Raw genomic sequence first — 12,258 nt, forward strand, 5'->3', positions numbered from 1 at the left:
GAAAGATGTATAAGAAAGCATTGTTTCGTAAAAATATTTTTAAAGAAGGTAATCACATGGTTAAAATTCAAACTGAATTCAGCCAACAAGTACTTAAAATAAAACATTACAAAATGTTGTGAACTCAAACAAAAACAGTTTGAGAGGGCTTTATTTCGAAAATAGTTTTAAAAGGGGTTGCCACCTGTATAAAAGCTAATAAAATTTAATAAGCTATTTTAGCAAACTTTGTCAATATGGATGTCAAAGGAAACAGTTCGAAAAAAGCTTTATTTCGAAAATATTTTTTAGAGGATTGCCACCTGTTTAAACGTAAGCTCAATTTATAGAAATATTGCAATCTGCATTTAAAAAGTGTTTAAAAAAACTTTATTTTGAAAACAGTTTTGAAAAGTTTTTTTAAAAAAATTTAATTCAATTTAAGTGAACATTTGCGAAATGTAAAATCTTTCGTCTTGCAGCAGAGACTCGACACCTTTTCCAAAATTCAATTCACTTATTCTGTTTAAGCTAAATGCACTATAACAATGAGACATTGATATGAAACAAAAAGTGACACATTTCTTAAATAATTGCCAATTATAGAAATTGTTAAACAAAATAAATCTCTATATACCTACATGGTCAATTTATTTGAAATTCGATAAATTTACCATGTTCTGGAAGCTCAAGATAATGCACAACTTTTTTAAAATTAAATTTATTATTTTCGTTGATATAATTTTTTTTTATTGAAATCATAATGCTAAACTGCACTTCACGCGAGGAGGAGCTTCCACTTATTTTATGAATCAAATTACGTATTTTCATACATATTTATCAATTTATTTATTCAAATTTGGAAAACAAAGTAATTACACATGTAATTTAAAGCATGATAAAAATATAGCAAGGTAGAACCGTTCTCTCAATTCGTCGGCCATGATTTTTTTTTGAAGTTTGCCAACATTTTATAATCATATAAAAGTGAAAATAAAAAAAATGAAATTGTTCGAAATTGTTGTTGCTTGAGTTTGAAATTGAAAATGTGTGTGTGAATTTGTGAGTAAATTTAAAAATTAAATTGTTTGGAAACGTCAAGAATTTGAAAAGTGACTCTCAGCGGTTCTACCTTACTATATTTTTATCATGATTTAAAGTACAGAATTTCGCGCCATAAATCTGTTTCAAACAGAAAAGCATTGCAAAAAATTAACTTCCAACTCCAAGTTGATTTTGTGAACCCTCGAACCTCATTTGTAATTCTGATACTTTTTTTGTAAAGGATATACCCTTACTCATATATCAGCAATCCACTATTAGCGCGTCTGCATTTTTCTTAAAACTGCTATCTGTTGTAGCCTATTTGCACTGATGATTCGATATTTATAGGCGCGCCTTGTGGAAAACGAACTTTTTCACTTACAGCCTTTAAGTCAATGCAAATGTTTTCGCACTTTAATAAACTTTAAAAACGGCCTACGCAACCGAATTTCTCGGCCAACAGCATATAAATGTAAAACGCAATATTTACCAGCTTATTCAAGTGTTTGCAAATATTTAATCAACTTGCTCGCATTCATATGGTTATACATATGCACGTATGTGCGTGTGCCTACATGTGCATATGTAAGTAAGTAAGCTATGCACTTATGTTTGAAATTTTCTCAAATGTCAGTTTTGTAGCTCAAGGATAGCGCGCGCCCTTTATTGCTTGATGTTGTGTAAATAGTAGGCTCACACTAACACACACACACGAGTACATATCGCAAAAAAAAATTTAAGGAAAACTAAATAAATTCGCAGAAAGGCCTAGGCATGTACTCGTGTACTAGAGAAGATGACCCAGTTAGTTGCCAGCGCTGGCCGGCCTGATTACGCACAAGCTCTTCCGGCGTTGCGTTGTGTTTACGGCCGGCAAGCAGCCGAATCTCTATTAGAGTACATATGTATGTACTTACTTATATGCATACAAATATAAATATGCAAAGAAAATTTGAAAAGGTCCGTCTAATGTTGGCAACTTTTCTTCAAGGCCATCAATTTGCTTTTACACTTACCAACGGTTGTCGTTGGGGTTAAAGCTGTGAGTGCAGTTGTTGTTTTGCTTTCAGCTAAACGAACAGCGAAGCGGTTAATTGTTGTGTAGTTGTTGCTGCAGTTTACAGACATTATTTAGCAGCTAGCCACTGAAGTTTCTAAAGATGTGCGCGCCAGCGAGTGAAAATATTTTATGACCGCCATTTAAAAACGAAACCTAATGTACGCTCTGCCCTTTTTACTTTAAGTTGGCCTATGATTTTTTTTTTGTATTTTTGTTAAAGTTTAAAATTTAAATTTCGCACAAATTTTACTTAAAAGAAACCTTCAATTGCGTTTAATTTATATTGGCGAGGGTTCATCATACGCCATGGCAGCCGCGTGTATGCAATCGTTACACTCTACCAAACGCATGCACACACACACACATTCTACATAGTACTTGTGCGGTAATTTCGCAGTTGAGGCATTAAATCATTGTTGCACTAATTGGCCGCGTACATGTTGGGACATTAATTATAGCCCCCCCCCCTCGTTGGAGTATTTAAAACCCGCTGCCACTACCTTTTGTCACTATGCGTGTGTTTGTGTGGGTTTTTCTAATATTTGCAGGAAATTTCGCTGGTTCTTGCACTGCATTTTAATGGCCTTCCATTTGCATGTTGCTTTAGCTCAGCTGTGCTTTGTTGCCCAGCCTCTTGAGCGACTGCAATTTGGCGGTCTTTTATTAGTTCAACACTAAAGTGTCGCTTTGAAGCTTTGAGAGCAAAATAAATTAGCAGCTAAGTATTTCCGATAAGTTTTGCCTTAATTAAAAGACGACTGTTTAGGGTTGATGGGCGGGGGGCTATGCGATAAGCTGGTGAGAAATTCAAACCTCCAGCGAATGTGATTTTGCTGGAAAGAATTCACTTCTTACTGCATCTCTTCACTTTAAATACTAAATAAATAAGCGCAAAATCTTGGCTGCATTCGTATTCCACGATTGAGTAGTGAGCTGCCTTCTCTATTCCGCCTGTCATTTGTTTTCTATTCAAAGATTCCACTCCACTTAGTAGTCCTTACGCGCTTCCGTTGTTGCATTTAAAGCATTTTGCTTGATTGTTGCAGCCAATTTTCATGCCAGCTGCACTTCGTTGCCTCTGCATCCACCTTCACTTCTTAGAGAATTACTTAGCGTTTTCTTCTTGTTTCGTCTACGATCTGCTGGCGTACTTTCATCACGTTTCTTTGCCTCGTTTCAATTGCTACTGATTGCCCGCCCAGCTTTGCCGTTCAACAATGTAAACACAGGCGCTCGGAAATGGCGACTTTGCGTGCCGAACGTGCCATTGCTTGGTGCGGGGATATTTAAATGAAGTGATTAAATTATTCCAATCCCGTTAACTATGCGCACGTGAGCTGAGATAGTTTTCCTAAAACGCTGTGTTGCAATGTATTAATGCTGAGCGAAATACTTAAGCTTTGAAAGCAGTTCTGAAGTGAAGACCGTAAGTATTATTTAAGATTAGTTACAGCAAGGGCATCGAATAGACTAACCATTTTGTATGGTCTAAAGAGATCTAAAACAAATTTCCAAAATTTAAAAGTCCAAAAATGTAAATGTTGCCGTCAAATATAATAAACCTATCACTTCCCGTGGAGTGGGGAGGTCAAATCAGGTCTCCGAAACCTGACAGATTTGTGTTGCTTTGCGATTTTGATTTAAGAAATTTTCGACTACGTAATCATACTTTTGTGTATCGTTATTTACCTTCTAAAAATGATTGATTCGTACAAATAATATGGAGAATTTATTAATAAATTTTTAAAGTTATGCAATTTTATATATTAAAGTATATACAGTGACTCAAACAAACGACCACGTGTTGATTTTCTTCATATATGCGTAATTTCTCGGGCTTTTTTTTGATTTTTATATAAAAATATCGTCTAAGCTTTAACCAAAAACCGCGTAAATCAAATTCAAAAATTTTCATCAAAATTTAACTTTTTATTCTGAATTTTTAGAAAATTTTTGGGTATGCAGTTTTATAGCCCATACAATTTCAAGCTAATTGCGCTTGTTATATTAAAAAACCCGAAAAAGTGGCCTTAAAAAATTCTCAAAAATCAACGCGATTTTTTGGCCGCTTTAAACTTAGACTAAAATTGTATGGGCTATATACCTGCGTACCAAAAAATTTCCTAGTAATTCAGTTGTAATTTTGATGAATATTTGTTTACACGCTTTTGGTTAAAGCTTAGACGATATTTTTATATTAAAATTACAGAAAAAATTTAGCTTGAAATATATTACGAATATTAAAAAAAAAACCATACGTGGTCATTTGTTTGAGTCACTGTACATATGCATGTATATACATGTGTAAGTCGTCAATCCTGCTAAAATAATATCGATTTTATGGGCAAATAAAAATTTGTTGTTAAGTAGAAATAATAACATATCGAGCACCAACCGCTAAGCGACTTTTTTTTCAAAATTTTCTTTTCGATGCAGAAACATTCCTAATCCTAATTGTATCTAGAAGCAATTCTGCATCAAAAATAAAATTTTGTCGCTTACGTCTTTTTGGCGGTTAGGGCTCGCTATATATATATGTTCATACATACATATCTAAATATAAGCCATTCCATTCCTTCACATTTTCCGAATCTCGGCGGAAGTGAAACAATCCTACAAGTCTTGCCACAATTTTAATATTTTATGTGAAAGGCAAAACTCAAAGGTGACGAAGACTGCTGTCAACACATGTATACATATGTATACATACAAACACAATAACATACACTTACAAGCCTTTGTATGCATATATTCTTTTTTTTTTTTTTTGTAAAAAATGCCTCTGAGCAGCATTTAAAAAAATTCACAGTGACTTAAAAGGGGTTTAAGTGAACGCTTGCAATGCTTTTAAAACAAAGTAAAAAAATAGCAAAAAGTACAAAAAAAAACAAATTGGTTCGCTTGAGTAAAAATTAACATGGGTTTGTATATTTGTACAAATTTATAAGCAACTAGAAAGAAAATAAAACGTTAAACTATTAAGTAAAATGCAAACCAATTAGATATAGATAGATAGGTATGCACGCATGTGTAATATGTATTTATGTGCATAGCAGCTTGAATGCAAGAACAAAAAAAGTCAACAAAATCAAGGAAAAAATTACTCGAACATAGCCGAAAATTCACGAAAAATTGTTTTAATGTGATTAACTTTAAGAAGAAGCACACAAAGAGTACAACAAATACCTTAAATTCCTTTGCTTACGCTTCTTTTGCCACAAAAGAAATCGGTTAGCCAAGTCAGACAGAAAACTCTTAGCCAAAATTCCACTAAAGCTTTTGTTCGTAAGCTTATGCGTGTGGAAATAAAATTTAAAATTGCTTTTAAGACGCAAAAGCCACAAATCGATTGCACTTTAACAGGCAAAAATGCTTCGAAATAAAAAACGGCTTTCGGCAGCTTAGTTTGATTAGTCGTTGTTGCTTAGCAGTTTTATCGAAGCTTTATGCAGCATGTAGCTTGTGGTACAGTATGTATAAATAGGCACAGCATATATTCTAGTAAATTGTTAATGAGAAAAATAGGACCACAGGGCGTATGAGTAATGCTGGCATTTCAGGTGGCACACAGTAAATAAATCCTTGGTCCTACATAATACAATTGAAATACATAAATAAAATTCGAGGTTTTTCTAAACCCAGATGCTTTATTAATTTTGTGCTATTTTGCCTCCTTAAAGCTAAAAAAATTTCAATTTAAATAAAATTAATCTAAATTGATCGGGGAACGGCGCATTGCGATTTCGTCATTCTTCTAAATTTAAACCAAATACAATTTCTAAAGCTAAGTAAACTAGAAAACTTAACGCCTTTAAGCGTGAATTAAAACACATCTGGAATATCGCCCTAATTGAACAGTAAATGACACCACGACGAGCTTTTCATTTCATAGAAATTAACAACTGAATTGAGTAAGTGGAAGTAGAACAACAAAAAGTACAGAAAATAGAACTAAGCTTTCGAAAAGGCAAGTATTGTAATAAATGAACGATTCCGGAAGTGAAATAAGACAACAAAGCGAGAAGCCTTTAAGCGCTGGGCAGTGACATACAGACAGAAGCGTACAGAAGAGGGAAATAACTATGTAAATGAATGTGGAAGTATCAGTAAGTATTGTGTTTTGTTTATAAAAAGCGTGTAACTCGAGAAACAAAAGTGGCAGCAGTAACCAGAGAAGTGACGAATGATACATACATACGCACACACACACACAAGCGTACTCTGATATCCAATTCCAGCGAACAAAAGGCAGAACAAACAGATTTGTGCCGCAAGCTGGTTAAATGAGCAATACGAGGTGGAAGACTAAATACGAGGCGAGCAAGTGAAGTGACGACGACGACGACGACGACGACGACGGTGAAATTATATTGTGCGAACACAATATTTTCCAACCGATGAGTTGGTTGGAGAGGTGAAGAGAGGGGTCCGTCCCATACTTAGTACACTGACTGCATTCAAGTGCGAGCAGATATGTATTGTTCACTTGTAAATATATCTGAGTGTGTGTGCACCTCAACAGGTGCAATCGATATAATGTGCCAACTCGGTGTAAATGAATGTGCAAAAATATATATATGTGTGTGTGTGTGTGTATGTACGCAGCGATGTGTGTGCCATTTCTCAATGGCACGTAGACAAGTAGCAGATTTGAAATATCGCTTTTTCCAGTATCGCAGTTTATTGTTTCATCTTATTTCAATATTACACTTTTTTCTCTCTATTTCTCTATTTTCCACTTAACGCTACACCTTTGCCGTTGCAAGCTGCTGATTGCCTAGCAATGTCTGCAACGTAAAATATGTTGAAACTATTTGCAACGCAATCACCTAGAATTCTCCTCTCCTGCACGACATAACTTTTGTAATAGACCAAATGGCAGGGAAATTATTTTCATAACACTTTATTTGTGATATGACAATCAGACCATGCAGGCTCGAGGCTTCGTCTCAGGTATAATTATCTTCAGAGTCGAGCACAATAAAAATATCTGCAATATAGTTAAATGAACTAAAATAATGCAAAATGAAATGAAATATAACAATATGAAAAACAATAAGGGATTTAATAAATAATAGACAGTATATAATAGATAATAGATAATAGATAATAGATAATAGATAATAGATAATAGATAATAGATAATAGATAATAGATAATAGATAATAGATAATAGATAATAGATAATAGATAATAGATAATAGATAATAGATAATAGATAATAGATAATAGATAATAGATAATAGATAATAGATAATAGATAATAGATAATAGATAATAGATAATAGATAATAGATAATAGATAATAGATAATAGATAATAGATAATAGATAATAGATAATAGATAATAGATAATAGATAATAGATAATAGATAATAGATAATAGATAATAGATAATAGATAATAGATAATAGATAATAGATAATAGATAATAGATAATAGATAATAGATAATAGATAATAGATAATAGATAATAGATAATAGATAATAGATAATAGATAATAGATAATAGATAATAGATAATAGATAATAGATAATAGATAATAGATAATAGATAATAGATAATAGATAATAGATAATAGATAATAGATAATAGATAATAGATAATAGATAATAGATAATAGATAATAGATAATAGATAATAGATAATAGATAATAGATAATAGATAATAGATAATAGATAATAGATAATAGATAATAGATAATAGATAATAGATAATAGATAATAGATAATAGATAATAGATAATAGATAATAGATAATAGATAATAGATAATAGATAATAGATAATAGATAATAGATAATAGATAATAGATAATAGATAATAGATAATAGATAATAGATAATAGATAATAGATAATAGATAATAGATAATAGATAATAGATAATAGATAATAGATAATAGATAATAGATAATAGATAATAGATAATAGATAATAGATAATAGATACGGATAACGGAACCCTAACCGTCAATGTATTTTGTTATGTAGAGGCTTTTGATTCGACGCTTCTTTAGGTGGAGGCATTTGGTAGCGGGACTTTAACCTTCAACATATTCCGAATGTATTCATGCTCAACATTTATTTTTTATATCTATGGAGCATTTTTGAGAGGGAAATTTCGCGGCGAAGACTCGTTATATCGAGGCTTTATTGTATATAAATGCATATTTGTATATATATACACATATGTATATGTTCATATGAAGACTTTGAAGAAGTTGATCATCGAGTAGCATAAACTCAAACTTATAATGACTTCTAAATTCTTAAATGACAACATTTTCGCCGCATCCTTAGACGTTTTTGCGCAACAAAATCAGCAATATTTTACTACAGACATGCAGTTAGCGAGTGATAAAAGACATATTTGCATGTTCCTTATGCTTTCACTTTAGAATGTTACTGTGAAAATATTTACCTAAATATTTATACCCTAAATAGCGAAGACATTGCGATTCCAAAGTCAAAATTCTTGACGGCTATTAGGTGCCTATTATTGGGAGTTTTATTAACGGCGTGTGGAAAGTTCTTGCTGGCGTTTACTCAGGCTTCTCTGTAGCAAAGTATTTAAATATTAATGCGCTGACTTGTGCAAAATTTCAGGCTGTAAGCAAAAAGCAAAATAGCTTGGCACAAAGACGAAAGATATTTACTGAGTTGTGAATAAATTTCAGTCTAATTTACTTTTCTAAGTTTTCCTTAGGATTTAGCCACAAGCTGGAATGATATGTAAATGGCTGTAGCCACATTTTCATCTCAAATGGCAAAAGGTTTCAATTGAAATATTATGCAAAATCGGATATAAATTTAGTCAATTTTATAATTAATTTAAAATCTTTGAAATTAGGTTGTACGAGCACTAAATATTACAAAAGGCTAAAAGTATCGCTAAAGAGACTAAGTTAGGTTAGGTTATTGTGGCAGACACCACTAGGGACTCAAATCCACATTAATTTGATTGTCTATTGTGTCCACATTATTAAAATTTTTCGAATTGTCACTACAGGTTTCTGTAAAACTAAGAGAAGCGTCGAGTGCTCAAAATAAAGTTCCGCAGGCAGCTGATGTCCACTCCTGAGAGTTTTTCGGGAATGTTGATAAAATGCGCACCGAGGGATTTAAGCCTTAGTCTAGCGAATTCTGGCTAGCTAAGAAGGAAGTGCTGAGATGATTCCACCTCGTCTTCCAAACAGCTGCGGCAGTATGGATCCGTGACGATATTAAGTCGCACCGTTTGCGTTCCTAAAGGACGACGGTCTGCTCTTCTGATCTTTTAACTTTGCATCTTTTAACTTTTCCCCCATCTCTCGCTGAGCCAATTGTGATGCCATCTGTTCAGGAGCAGGCCACAGGTTTCCAAAGGAACTCCCTCCCGAGATGATGACCTCGAAGTTGCCTTGCTTACCCAATTCATCAGTTCTCCAATATCCAGTGATTTCACTGTGTCCTGGGATCCAAATTAGCATGATTTGGAAGTGTTGCGATCGTACCATTAGTGATCTCTGCGCATAGTAGTTACTTATTGGCTGCTCCTTTATAGGGGCTGAATATAAGATTTAAGAAAGTGTCCACTACACTTCCTCCAATTCTCACATTCAGCTTCGATCGGTCCGAGAAGATGTTTATTGGACCTCTACTCTAGAGACTGTCATTCTCCTTTCGCTCCTTGGAGAGATGTGCATGGAGAACAATCCGTTGGGGGATCAGCTTTTGGAGGGCTTGAGATGTAGGCTGACCAGCATTTACACAATGAAGACCGAATGTTCCCATTAGCCAGTACCTGCCGAGATTATAGAACTGAGCCGCCTCCAAGGCATGTCAGGTTTCATCCCATTGATCAAAATGAGCAGTATTACGGGCATGCGGGTCTAAGTAACCGGAACGACGCAGAATTATATCTGGCCATCAATCCAGCATCATTCCCCAAGCCTTAACAACAACAACAGCGGTATTACTATAGAATTAAATATAGAGAGGCTTTAAGCCGTTTTATAGAAAGTCACTCATCGGAGTACAATCACCCCCCTGGCAGGCTAGCAGTTCGATTTCCTTCCTGAACCCTGTGTTACTTTGGTGCAAATACGTTGGTCCGGGTTAAACTCGCACGATACCATTCACTTCTTTGCTCACTCAAACCAACTCATACCACAAATTTCACCTTAGGCCAGCCCTGTCGAAAATCCCATTTTCCATTATTTTATCTAGATAGGACTTGATGAGCTGCTTGGTTTGGTACGAGCACAGAGAAGCTGGCCAATTGCTGGCAGATTATTTCAGTAATACGAGGTTTTTATTTGGTTTATCTGTTAAGTTTTTCGCTGTTTTGGATTCATTCCTGTTTTGGTTTTTGGATTAGAGGTGCCAACATTATTTAATTTTTTTTTTTTTTGGTTTCAAGATATTATCATTCGCTTAAATAAGGACGTATTTTATTTAAGTGTAAACCACAAAATAAAAGCTCGAATGGAACTGGTCTCTACGAGGATCTGCTAAGAAGCTAAAATAAATACGACGCACCTGAATGAATTTTACTTATTTCGTTCTTTTTTTAACTCGAAAAAATGTGTATGTATGAAGTATAATTCAATCTTGTACGCTTGTTATTCTATACATGTGCCAGCCACTTACCTTCCGCACACCGAAATGTCAAAATCCGCCTGTCAACATAAAGCGACAGCGACACCCCCTCCGCTCACGCTGCCTTCAGCACACAAATTTCTATGTCAGCTGAGGATTCTCTGCTAGCCGCTGGCTGCGTTTACTTTTAGCGTTGTGTGCTTTTGCGGCTACAGAAACACACAAACCGAAACGAGAACCGAAATCGAGTTAAGTTGAGAGTGAAGGTACACAAGATTCAAAGGATACGCCGTATTATTGCAGGTGGCAGCACTAAAAAACACACGCGCGCGCACTTGAACTCTTTTTAGTTGCTATCCAGTAGGAGAGTAGTACACCGTTCACTAACAAATGATATTAAAATCATTTACAAATTAGCAGACACCTGCGAAGGCGGCACACACACATACGCGCACACACACAGCCACTTTGAGTGACAGGCAGAGCAAGGAGCACCATGGCGTATGCGTGGCTGGTTGATTAGTTGTATGAGAATGCATACCTCCAAACATACGTACATATGTATGTATGTATCTGCTCTCTGGTGGCGCGTTAATTGTCAGCTATCTGAGCTGACACGTGCTGACTGCAATGGCACATTTCACAAACACATACGCAATCAGGAAAGGTGACACACAGCGGGGACCGCACTACCTGCCACTTAAATTTCCGTCTAATCTATAATCGATTTATGTTCATTTTAGTTTCGAGCTGCAGTTATCGCCATCAACCGACCGGCCGACCCACACACACACATTGGCACATTGGCCAACTGCTCAATTGACTTGTTGGGGGTATGACAACTGGTCACAACAACAGCTGCAATGTCACTATGCAATGTCACAGCTATTCCGCTGTCCGGCAATTCGATGGCCACATTCGTTGATTATCGACTTATACTATCTGACATTTGGCATTCAGCAATCGACATTTAACATTTGGCATTAGGCAATTTGTGGAATTTTAAATGTATGCTTTTGGCTTTGCTAGTATGTTGTTGTTGTTGTTTTTGTTGGTCGCACATTCATTGGAGCTTATTACATGCCAAAACGCTTTCGACATTGAAGTGACAGCGTTTTGATGGCATTGGCCAATTGACTAATTTGCAAAAGTAATTCGGGGTGGTTTTCAAATGCAACACAAAATTATGGTCAGCANTGCTATGTTTTTGTCACAAATGTTGATACGCTTTAATTAGTATGCATTACTTTTTGTTTGTCGGCAAAGCAAAGCTAATAAAACTGTATTTAATGTCCTTATAGCAATACTAATTTTTTTTTTAATTAATTTTAAATTTAATTTTATTCAGAAAACGATCACTTAGGAATTTAAGTGTTTGATACATTTTAGTTTTTCATTTGAATTACCGTATTTAGTTATTTTTTCTACTTCAATTATTTTGATTCAAAATGAATATTTGGCTTGCCTTTTTGTGTTTATTTTTTATATTTTCAATTTTCCTTTTTGTAATTTTTTTTTTAGTGAAACTTCTAATATTTATCTCTGCTATATGCATTACTTGTGTAGAGTAAAACATTTTATCTTTTATCACTTTA

At 34.5% G+C, this 12,258-nt stretch overlaps 1 protein-coding gene across 1 annotated transcript in view; it reads right to left on the reverse strand.

The window, feature by feature from the left end:
* Positions 1-11,996, reverse strand: part of LOC108359545 (uncharacterized) — a 176,503-nt gene extending 164,507 nt beyond the window's left edge. Inside the window, exon 1 of the mRNA XM_017611459.1 lies at positions 10,715-11,996. The gene's annotated coding sequence lies outside the window, so the exon portion shown is untranslated. The remainder of the gene's footprint in view (positions 1-10,714) is intronic.
* Between the last annotated feature and the right edge of the window lie 262 nt (positions 11,997-12,258).

The sequence above is a fragment of the Rhagoletis zephyria genome, unplaced genomic scaffold, assembly GCF_001687245.7.
Source record: "Rhagoletis zephyria isolate East Lansing unplaced genomic scaffold, Rhagoletis_zephyria_1.1 Rzeph_scaffold_00407, whole genome shotgun sequence".
Classification (NCBI taxonomy): Eukaryota; Metazoa; Arthropoda; class Insecta; order Diptera; family Tephritidae; genus Rhagoletis; species Rhagoletis zephyria.